This window comes from Alligator mississippiensis, chromosome 10 (assembly GCF_030867095.1).
Source record: "Alligator mississippiensis isolate rAllMis1 chromosome 10, rAllMis1, whole genome shotgun sequence".
In the NCBI taxonomy this organism is placed as follows: domain Eukaryota; kingdom Metazoa; phylum Chordata; order Crocodylia; family Alligatoridae; genus Alligator; species Alligator mississippiensis.
This window is the reverse complement of record NC_081833.1, coordinates 40,661,692-40,673,496: the sequence shown is the minus strand read 5'-3', so window position 1 is coordinate 40,673,496 and position 11,805 is coordinate 40,661,692. Positions and strand designations below refer to the sequence as shown.

Genomic DNA, 11,805 nt, shown 5'->3' with positions numbered 1-11,805 from the left:
CATATGGAGAATGTCTCTTCCTGAACATAAACACAAGGTAATTGCAAAATAAATGTTTACTACACTAATTAATCAAGGATAGACATTTCACAGGGTTACATACCAGGCAACTAGGAAAAGCCTGCTTAAAATCATCATGAATATAGTAAGATAAGCTGGAAGTGATACTTCATTATTTCTTGTCAGATGACCTAGCTGTGAACTCACATCTTCTTGCACTATGCAGTTAGCCTCAGTATTTTGTATTTTAGCTTTTGTGTGTGAGTAGACCCCAGCTTAGCATGAGTTTCAGTCATCACTTCCCCTTATGGTACTTTGCTCTTTAGTGCTGCAGATTCACTTTCCATGCTACATGAACACTAGAAAAAAAACTTTTTTAACCATAACTCTGAGACAGAGAGGAGCACAGGGGTATCCAAACTTTGCTCATCAGATGGCTGGCTGAATTAACTTTTAGTTTAGCAGGAATTGTAAGGGCCTTTTCTTATCTGAAAAAGTAGATTGTGTATGCCCCTTCACTCATAAACAAACATTGGTGGGAGATCAGTTGGTGGCAATGCCAATCCTTCAATTTGAGGGTGATCTCTACCACAACTCATTGAATCCAAAGGGAGATACTAACATTAGCATGTAAAGCTAGATCATAGCAAGCTATCTTTACTCTGGGGATTTTAATACTGTAATGCACTTTAATACTTCAATTTTAATGTAGCTGCATTGCATTTAGATGGAAATTCCAGTAAAAGTTTGAAAGGTCAAAGCCTAAACCAGGAAGTTGTGGAGACAGGGTGAAGAACAAGAAATAAATTGAGTTTTGCCCTAGTCTAATATGACTTGCAGTGCAGGCTGGAAGCCGACATAGGAGAGAGCCATTAGTCAGAAGTTCCTGTCTCTGCCTCTATGTTCTGTGACTCCCTGTGGACCTCATTTCAATAGCAATCTCTCCTTTTGTTTCTGTCTGCAGTTTTGTTGAGATTAAGTGTTGAGACTTCAATATTGATAATCCCAAATGCCATGGGTAAGAAATGACGATAGCTGTACAAGTTGAAGCAGGCAGATGTCCAGGGAGTGAAAGCTGCCAGCTGTACTGGTGTAGTTAGAACTCAACAGTGGTCAGTCTCCCATTTGCTTTGACTGCCACTTCCTAAAAAAAATAAAAAAGAGCCTCTTGTTTTGTGCATACTGATTCACAAAGACTAAACCCATCTGATGTGGCAACCATAGTAAGATATTTGAAAAAGGGGTGCTTTAGGTCAACTTATCAAGGTCAACTTATTAAGCCAAACACGAATGTTACTAAACTAGAGGAGAGGAGATCTGTTATGGATTTTTAAACCAAAAATTTGGTTTGTGCTACACTTACCCCTGGATGGAAAAGGCTGGAAGGAATATTTGAAAACAGCTTCCAAGGTATTTATTTAATTTATAATGATTGTCCAATTTGGGTTGCTCAGGCCTTCCAGGACATCTGGGAGGTCTCATGGATGTTTATCATGAGTAAGGACCTACCAAATTTGGGGTGGCTGCCCGTCAATTTTGCGGGTAGAACATGAGGGACTGGCAACCATTTTGTAGGCAGAGTGCAATGGAGCCCCCCCCCATGCCTCTGACTGGCCAAGGGACCCAGGTGGATTTTGCAAAATTTGCAAAAATCTGCAAAATCACAATTTCGGTAGGTCCCTAACCATGAGCTTTGCAAATATTACTGAAATTGCAAGGGTGTTCAAAAATCTCATACAAAAGGCTTCTATTATTCAAAGCATTAATTAGTCGCGAGTTAGCAGGAGTTAAGGCTCTCCCTAAAATCTTTCTCCGCTTATGCAGCTTTCACCATCCTGCAATGTTATTTCACTACTTCTCCAGTTATCCTAGTTTTCCAGCTGGCTGTTAGTTTGCTTTTATTGAACAAACACTGTTAGTAAGTTGATAAATTTTTTGGCATGGTAGAGTTCTGAGACTGTACCAAAGCAGCCGGTTGGAGCAGGGAGGAGTATTGCAGTGTGGGATTCCTAGACATCCAAGAAGACCCATACCACGGAATGCTTGGTATCCACATGTAACACATGAACACTTCACACCGTTCCAGGCAGCTTTAAATGAATTTGTATGTCTGTCCATTTCAGATTTGAACCAGCTTACGTATTGTGTGTGTGTCCATGTCCAGGGATGCATGATTATATACCTGTTTGTCTAAAGAGGAGAGGATTATCAGTAGCATACCTGGGATGGGCAAATGGGGCATCAGCCCCAGGTGCTGATTTGGGGGGGGCACCATATTGGTGGCCACCCTGGAGCTTGTGCCATGGGGTTGCTGCTGCTGCCAGATGAGCAGCTGTGGTTGGTCAGGCAGGTTAACCCTTCCCTTCTTTCTCCCCTGGGACAGACAGCATAGGCAACCCACAAGTATGTGATGCTCAGGGGGAGGTGGGAGGCAGGGGGGATCTGAGGGAGCCCTGGAGGGCAGGGAGAAACCTGGAATTGGGGATTGGGGACGGGGTGGAATTTTTACTTTTCAGTCCTTGAGGCCTCTGCTGGTCTGAAGTGTGAGGGCTACAACATACACCCCTGCAACATGGAAGATATCGAATTCAGCCGTCTGAAATGGAAACTGTACAACATGAAAAAGAAAGAAGCCAAACTCAACAGCGACATATATTTTCTAAGCCTTTGCAAGAAACACAACTTCATTCCCCGAGGACTAAACATCTACAATCCCCTGACTACTACACACAACTCCAAATATGCTTCACAGCTATGCAGAAGAACTTCAAAGAAAATTAGAAATCATCTACTTCACCTACTCTACTCCAAAACAGACCAACTCAGGAAGGAAATCACCACATACTACAACAACTTAAAAGACAGAAATCCATGCATGTTCCCTGACAATATACAGTGGATACAAAGAGACTATGAAAAACTTTTCTACAGCGTTCATCCTACACAAAAAGAAGAAATGGAACAAATTACTCCAAGAACAAGCTCCCCAGCCACAAAACAACCATCAGAGGAACAACACCAACACCTTACAACATTCCAACCTCAGACTCGATGAAACTGAAAGCAGCAATCAACCTACAAATATTATCAATCTCTCCACACAGGCTTACCAAAACTGAAAAATCTGTCCTTCCTAAAGGCCTAAATTTCTGTCCAGAAAAATACCCTAACAAAATACTTCATTGTGGAGAACTAGAAGAATTCTTCTGACGCCTGCGCCTCAAGGAATATTTCCACGACCAAACTGAACCCACTCCCAACAACAACTCATCCTCTGACAACATTCAGGAAAGGATCAATGCCAAAAAGCCCCCCAAAAAATCAGATTGGACACCTTGCAGTGGACGAAACCCTAACCTTGACTGCTACATTGACTGCTTCAGGGAAAGAATGAACAATGAAATAATCAGCAACACATGCCACCACAACAACCTTGCTCTACCAGAGAAAAAGGCCATAGAATCTCTAAGATCTAACCACCAAATAGTAATAAAACCAGCAGATAAAAGAGGAGCCATAGTCATCCTAAACCGTGAGGATTACATAAAAGAAGCCAACAGACAGCTCTCTGACACCACCTACTATAAAGAACTACAAGAAGATCCTACTCCCCTTTTCACCAAAAAAACTCAACAATACCATCAAATCATTTCCATCAAGACTACAAGAAAAACTACAGACCTTGATCCCCCCGCTACCTAACCCGGGGACTTTTTACATGCTCCCTAAAATCCACAAACAAGGGAACCCTGGCAGACCTATCATATCCAACCATGGGACCCTAACTGAGGAAATATCAGGTTTTGTTGAATCAATTCTAAAACCGCTCGTCACCCACAGAGCAAGTTTTGTACAAGTTGCTACAGATTTTCTACGGAAACTTAAAAACATAGACCACCTTCCCAGCAACACACTCCTAGCCACCATGGACGTTACCAGCCTATATACCAACATCCCACACCAGGATGCCATCCAAGCCTGCCTTACATATCTACAGGAACAAGATTACAACTCAGAATACAGACCCAAAGATATTACTGACCTTATACACTTCATTCTCACGCACAACAATTTCACTTTTAATAATCAACACTTCCTCCAGATAATGGGAACAGCTATGGGCACTAAAATGGCCCCACAGTATGCCAACCTTTTTATGAGCCACCTGGAAGAAGACTTCCTCAAGAACTGCACCATCAAACCCTTGCTATACTTAAGATACATGGATGACACCTTCATCATTTGGACTGAAAACCTACAATCTCTGATTGAGTTCCATCAGAAATTCAACAATCACCATCCCTCCATCCGACTTTCTTTAGAATACTCCAGCACCAACATCTCCTTTTTAGACACAATGATCAGTATCCGGAAGGGTAAAATACAGACCACGTTATACAAGAAACCCACAAACCAGAATACATATCTGCACAGAACCAGCAATCACCCTAAACACACCAAAAAAGCTGTGATATACAGCCAAGCCCTCAGATACCACCACATTTGTACTGAAGAGAACACCCGGGATTGCCACCTCACCAATCTTAAAAAGGCTTTCATCCAGCAAGGACACTCCTCCAGAGAGAGAGATCGCACATTTGAAAGAGCCACCTGGATATCACGTGAAGAACTGCTGCAGTACAGAAGAAAAACACCCACAAATCGCACACCACTGGTTATGACCTATCACCCATCCCTTCAACCTATACGGAAAATCCTCAAAAAATTGCAACCCATATTAGAAAAAGACCCTATTCTTAAAAAGATCTTCCAAGAGCCACCCATCCTAGTCTTCAAACAAGCACCGAACCTCGCCAACCTCATCACCAGAAGCAAACTTCCTCAGGCCCAGAACACACCAAAAGGATCCAGACCGTGCCATGACCAAATGTGTGGTTGGAATAGACTTAGACAAGCTTTCAAATGTAATGCATTCTTTTTTCTACATTGCAACTAGTCTATCCAAAGCATGGCTCCCAGAACTGCAGCAATTAACATTGCCACAACTACACCCCTCTTTACCCCCACCAAATTTCTGTACCTGTGGGGATCTCTTTTCCTCACATATAATGTGCACCCTAATTTTTCCCAGCTGTTTTTTGTGGGAAAGGTATGGGCTATATATGAGAGAATACAGTTTGTGATCAGGTTACTGTCGGGACCGAGGGGCAGTCTAAGGCTATGGCCAGTAGCCCGGACCGTCAGGTGTGGTTTTTCCAGGATGGAGTAGAGTTAGGCATGGAAGCGTATTGGTTTTATAAAGAAAGCTTTACTTACACTGCCGATGGTCACAGTGCAGGGAGGAAACTTGCTTGAGTTGCAGTTGCAGACAAACACAAGTGAGATCTCTTCCGAACCGCACCGAACCGAGATGAGTCGTCGATATACAACTCCACAAGCGCTTTTTCACATGGGGGATACGTCAAATTACACTATGACGGGGAGTGGCTAAGAGCTGATCAGGCCTCTCTGTCCTCCTCCAAGACGCACGTGGAGTTTGCTAGGCTCCACAGCGCACTCAGAGTTCTCCACGAGATGGTTGTGGAGTCCTCCAACTTGGGCGGAAATGCTCTAACCTTTTATAAGGCTAGCGAGCCAATTGCTAGCCGCCACGTAGGAATAATTTAGAATCAGCCAATAGTGGGGTACGAATTTGCATGTGTGTGGCGGGAGCCCTTTGCACCGGGGATTTCTCTCTGCAGCTAAGAAATCCACCGTGCAAAGAAAGCTCCGTGTGGCGGGAAAATTCCAATGTGCCAAGGCACTAAACATCATTGGGTTACGACAGTTACACTTATTGCTCCACAAGTATTTCATATACAATCACAGCACTTCCCCTGCCCTGCCAGCCAGGTAAGGTCATGCATGCAGGGGGAAGTCATCCTTTTCTTAAGAAAGTTTTCCTCTAGATTTTACCAGAGGCCATTTGAAATAGCAGTTCTTCTTTCTCTACTCAGATGAGCCAGTGCCTGAGAGCTAAGCAAAGCTCTGGAACAGAGGTCAGCAATGTACAGCTTGAAGAGCCCCTGGATTCAGCCTGAAGAGCTGGAGGGCTCTGCCTGCACCAACACTGAGGCCAGGCAGCAAGGAACTGTACTGGGGCTGCACTTGGCCACTGCTGTTTCTCCCCACCCTCCCAATTTGCGGTCCAATGTGGGCCAAGTAGTTTTGGCAGTATCAGCAGCAAGGGCCAGGCAGCTGGGAGGTGTGTCTGCACTGCCATCCCTTCTCCCAGCCTCCTGTTCCCTGGCTGCAGCATGGGTGCAGCTTCCAGGCAGCCTGTGCAGAGCTGCACCATGGCTAAGCAGCTGGGAACTGCATCTGCACTGCTGCAGCTTCCTCATCAACCTCCCCCAGTTGAGGTGTAGGTGGAACTTCCAGCTGGTAGGGAATTGTGCTGGAGCTAGGCAGCTTCTAGCTGTGCCTTCACTGCAGCTATGGGTCGGAGGAGAGGGGACACACAAATGCGGTTTGCAGATACACGGTACAAGGCCAGTCCATGAGCTGGATTAGGCCCATGTCCATGTCCCCTGCGTGATGACTCCCCCCCCCCCCCCCCCCCAATCAAATCCAGAGCCTGAAGTGCCTGCTCAAGGACCCATACTACACATAGCATCTGTTCCAGCTAGTCCAGGATGCGTGTTGCAAGTGGCACCCATTCTAACTGCTCTGGGATAGAGTGTGTGGCACTGGTCCCAGACCAGCTGGACTGGGTGCCATGTGCAGTGCATGTCCCAGACCAGCTGGACTGCGTGCTGCATATGGTATAATCTGGGACTGGTGGGGGCTGGTACCACGGTGCAGTGTGCATCCTAGATTGACGAGCATGCAACCCATGTGTTCTGCTTCCTGGACTGGCTGGAATGGGTGCCACGTGTAATGTGCCTCCCATGCTGACCCAGTCAGCACTAGTAGTATGTGCATCACTCTGAGATCCAGGAACAGCACCTGGACCCAGATGGAGTGGTTCTGTGGGCCAGATCCAGCCCATGACCATATCTTTGACACCCCTGAGGTAGGCCTTTTCACTCCAGACCTCTTCCCACTCTTTCAAGGTCTTTTGATTTGAACTCTATTTCAACAGAAGAGTTCTCTACTCCATTTGTGTTCTTTCTCATGCACAAATTCCTGCTGTTCAACTGCCCCCAACTATTTATTTTTTTATTGCCTTCTCATCCTGGTCAGAAGCAGCTCAGAAGTGGAACTGCCCTGCTATTTCTTCAGTATCTCTGTCTCATGCTTATCGTTTTTAAGTACAAAGTTCCAGTTCTTTACCACTCATAGGCAGGCTAGCAAGAAACCAGGAAAGCCCAGGCATTGAATAAAGGAAAGCTGATGCCATTCTCTGAAGCAACGCAAACAAAGGAATTGGGCAAATGACCCTGAGCACACTGCTTTGTAGTTTCAGATGAAAAGCAATTGATGTAATGAAGATGGGGGAGTTGTGTAAGACATACAAGATGCATTTAAACCATAGCACCTTACAACAAGGTCTGTCAGGGGAACAGGAACATGGAGGCAGTCTTGGAAACCTCACATTTCATAAAGTTTGACAAATCCTTCCCCAGACCAACTGACCTCTCAGCACCAGTAAATCCTGGCTGGAAGCCTCTGAAGAAGCAGCTTTCTAATATCCCCTGTGTCTGGCAAGGCCAAAATTACAGCCCAAATCATGATCAGTTATCACAGCTGCCTCCAGGCCCAGCTGAAATACACAGGTGCAGTGACAGGAAAAAACAATAACCCCCATGCAGAGGCAACTCCTAAGAACTAGACAGCAGGATAGTCTCCCCTTTATGGGAAAACTCTGACAGTCAGATGATCACTTCAGACATAAACCAGTTCGTGCACTTGGTTCACATTCAGTGGTAGTGCTTTAGTACCTGATATTGACAGCTCCTTTGGGTGCTTAACTGTGGCAAAAGTGACTGCCCTGCAGGCCAGCTACTGTGCCTCCTGCTGACTAGCCTGTCAATGAGAACCAGTTCCTGCTCTTTGCTCATTCCTCTTACAGGAGTATCTGGAACAGGAGCAGGCAAAATGCGGCTCGCGGGCCAGATGCCACCTGCCAGGCCATTCTATCCGGCCCATGGGGCCCCTAAAAATTTTAGAAAATATTTATCTGCCCCTGGCTGCCTGTCATGCAGCCCTCGATGGCTTGTCAAAACTCAGTAAGTGGCCTTCCATCCGAAAATAATTGCCTGTCCCTGATCTGGAAGCATCCTAGAGTGAAACTCATACTACAGCATTCACAAGACCTTGCAGATGCCTCTGCAGGGTTTTTATGAAGTGGCAGCACCAAATACCTTTAATGACAGCCTCATTTTGAAAGTCCACCTGTTCTGCTTCTCACAGCTAATACTGCAAACTCCTTAGGCATCAGTGAACCTGGCAAGAGTAAGATTGGCTTAACTAGCAAAGGAGACAACTCCAAGCTGGTTCCAGCTGGCTTGACTAGGCAGCAACAGCTCCTCTGCCAAACAGCAGTGATGTGCTGGACACATGCAGAATCCAACAACTAGGTGGGGACAATCTAATAAAAGGTTGTCATTGTGTCTGCCAGCTGATGCCCAGATGCTAGCTTAGAGCTAATCAATTAGCAAGCAAGTCACCTGCCTTTGTATCCATTTTGATTGTGCTGTGGCTTTGCTACCCCAGGCATTGAGGCTGACAGCCAGCAAGTGCCTGCACTAAGGAGCTTTGCATGCTCATAGGCACTGGTTCAAATGAGACATCAAACTGAGTTCTGATCCCTTTTTCTCATTAATGTTCTTTATGGTGTTCCTTTCATGTATAGGAGTGTTAACCTTGCCTGTAGCAAATTTATGGCTACACTGATACAGACATCACAGTTGTCAGCTACATTGTATGAGCTGGCCTTCCGGGATGGAACTCAGGATTTATGACTCCACTGCAGCAGTCTTCTACCCTTTCAGAGGGAGATGAAGCTCTTTGTTAGCTCTTGGAACAGCAGCTATAGAACAAGGTAAGCACAAGTATAGTGAGCCAAACACTACCCTTAGCTCATGGAAGTTTCGGGAAACATTTTCCAGGGGTTGGCAACCTGCAACTCCTGGGCTAGATCCAGCTCACAAAGAGGTCTGATCTGGTCTGCAACGGTCTGATCTGGCAAGAGGCTGCAATATACTGCCCATCCCTTCCACAGCATTCCATTCTACTGGAGAGCCTGCTGCTCCACCATCTCTGTACTTATGCTTGCTACAGAGGGGATGTGGTGAAAGTAAGTGCAGGCAGCTGGCTACTTCTGGCCCATGGCAGGGGGCTGGGTTGCCAGGGTGGCCCATACTGGTAAAAGATTGCTAACCTCTGCATTAGGGTACTCTAGTTACCTTCCAGTAACACTAAAATTGCATTGCACTTTAGTCCTCACTGAGCATGTCTATATGAATTGTTTACTGCAGAGCTGCCTAATTAGCTCCACAATAAAGTGTCTGCATTTACATGTGCAGCCCTATTGGGCCACAATAAACATATTAACTCCTCCATATGTTAGTTCTTGTAAATACAAGTACTATCCTGCAGCAATGTTCTTTACTAACGTGTAGATGGTAATGGGGCTAGCTGGGGCACAAGGGGGCTGCTTGCCTGATAGCCCTGCACTGGAACACCCTCATACCCCTTTCAGCCCCTCCACAGCATATTGAACCCAGATGGAGCAGCCTCAGGCTGGTAGGTTGACCCCCTGGGCACCCTGACAGCTGGGGCTGCTCTGACTTGGCTCAGTGTGCTGCAGTCCTGGGTATGAGTGTAAATACAGTGCCTGGAAGCAATAAACTCTGGTGTGATATGCACCAGAGTTTATTGTATCATATTAATTGCACATGTAGGCATGTCTACTGTCTCTTCAATGAATAAGCAAGGGTCTTCATTTGGTCCCGTTTCTGTACGAATGGTGCTGTGAACTGTAAAACCCCTATGCTGTGAGCTATGTCTAACCATCAGTGGCTGAATTTCAGAACTGCAAATGACAAACTGATCGTAATTCAGTCTCATTAGCAGCTGATAATTAACAATGGCTTCCAGCTTTTAGTCTGACACCCTTCCCCCCCCCCCTTCAGTAACCAAAGTTTTTCTCAAACTCTTGAGCTGTAGGTTGTGGGATGGTGATATGTTCCACTTAGCATTTAGCCTTTCAAGATGGAAGCAGCTGAACTCCAAACAGACCCTGCCTGGATCTTTTGAATTAACCTTTCAAGGTATGAGGTGCTCTCTCTTCTATAGGAATATCAATGGTCAGGATTTCTGGGTCATTTTTTATTGCTGCTTTGGTAAACATGTCTTCTTCATGGTTATTGTGCTGTCTCTCTAAGGTGCCTGATTATGGTTCTATTCCACCTTGCCTGTGTCCCTGAAAAATTGTGAAGGCTAGGATGAAGCCATAAGGCCTGGATGAAAGCATGTTACATGAGTTGACACAGTAACAGTATTTCAGGAACTTGAGCAGGATGGAATAGAATTGCATTTAAGAACTTTTGGTGCAAAATAAGAATTGGGCCTAGTTGTCTGCACTTCTCCACTCCAGAATTGACTACATTTCAGAGGAGAATGGAGTGACAATGGTATAGCAGTGTGTATTTGATAATGTGTGAAGCATTATCGAATATAAAATCTTGCCAAACATTAGTCAAGCAGCAGAAACAACTGGTTGTTTTTAAAAAGCAAATGTTTCTCTTACACTGTAATTATAGGCTGCTTCCGAACTATCACTTAGAGCAAAGAGTAGCAGCAAAAGGGGAAAAGATTAAAAATAAAAAGAGAGAGAGGGTAGAATATCAGATAAGGTAGTGCTGGGAATTCTGTCTCTATCCTCCATCCACAATACACGTTGCACAAACTGCTAGGTTCGTGCCCCTGGAGGCTAAACCAATTTACCTCAAGGAGAGAGTCATTCACTTAGGCTGGGCCCAACTCCATTTTATTGTTTGCGCAAACAGATCGACAGTGGAGCTCAATGCTCAAAGCAAAGTCGACCCCGAGCCGTGCCCGAGGTTTCATTTTTATAGCTAACATGAACAATAGATTCCAATGTGGTAATGTGTGATTGGTTATATTTTTCTGCAAAGTTTAGTATATGCGTAGTCCTAAAACGGAACTGCGGCAAAAGGCCTGCCGCATGCACAGTTCTGAACTGTGGGCCCCTTAGTAACCTTGTCTCTTGGTGTAACTAGGGCAACGAGCAAGTATGATAGTTACAAAATTTATGTGCAGAGTAAGCAATAATCTATGTGTTCTAACAAGAAGCCTTGAGTCTTATCACAAAGCGAGCGTTGCCTGGACTGTTTCTTATTATGACACTGCTTATCTACTGCAGGAAGAAAAAAAGAAGAAGCTCACAGTTCAGCTGTGAGGCCCTGTATAGTGACAATAAGGGATCGTGAGACATTTTTGCCACACACACATGATTCTTCATCATGAGAGGGAGGGACACAGAGTTAATGTTGTAAAACTGGTTGGCTGAGCCAATAAAGAAGATGCAATGGATTTGTGATTAGGGAATTATTTAATGACTTTCAGCAGGACTTGAGGTCACCTTCAGTCTCACAAGCACATCTGAAAATTCCTGTCCATTTCATAAAGAGACTTATTACTTCCAGTTGCAACTACCAGTCCCTTCTTTATGGGCTAGGATGGCATATAAGTAATGATTTTTTTTTTCAGCCACCCATTATGAAGCTTAAGGCTCATGAGATAAGGTTGAGGGTTGTGTCACTGTCAGAAGGGTCAGTGCCACTCAACAGCCTGGATTAGCTGAATTGAGAACAAAAATAGGATGTGGTAAATGGG

The 11,805-nt window shown here is 45.0% G+C and overlaps 1 protein-coding gene across 2 annotated transcripts in view; it reads left to right on the top strand.

The window, feature by feature from the left end:
- Positions 1–10,218, top strand: part of RFWD3 (ring finger and WD repeat domain 3) — a 48,093-nt gene extending 37,875 nt beyond the window's left edge. Inside the window, exons 14-15 of one of the 2 annotated variants that reach the window (XM_059713722.1) lie at positions 8,798–8,986; positions 10,114–10,218. The gene's annotated coding sequence lies outside the window, so the exon portion shown is untranslated. Of the gene's footprint in view, positions 1–8,797 lie in introns of both variants that reach the window. The other variant, XM_006262202.4, reaches the window with a different exon arrangement.
- Positions 10,219–11,805: the final 1,587 nt, after the last annotated feature.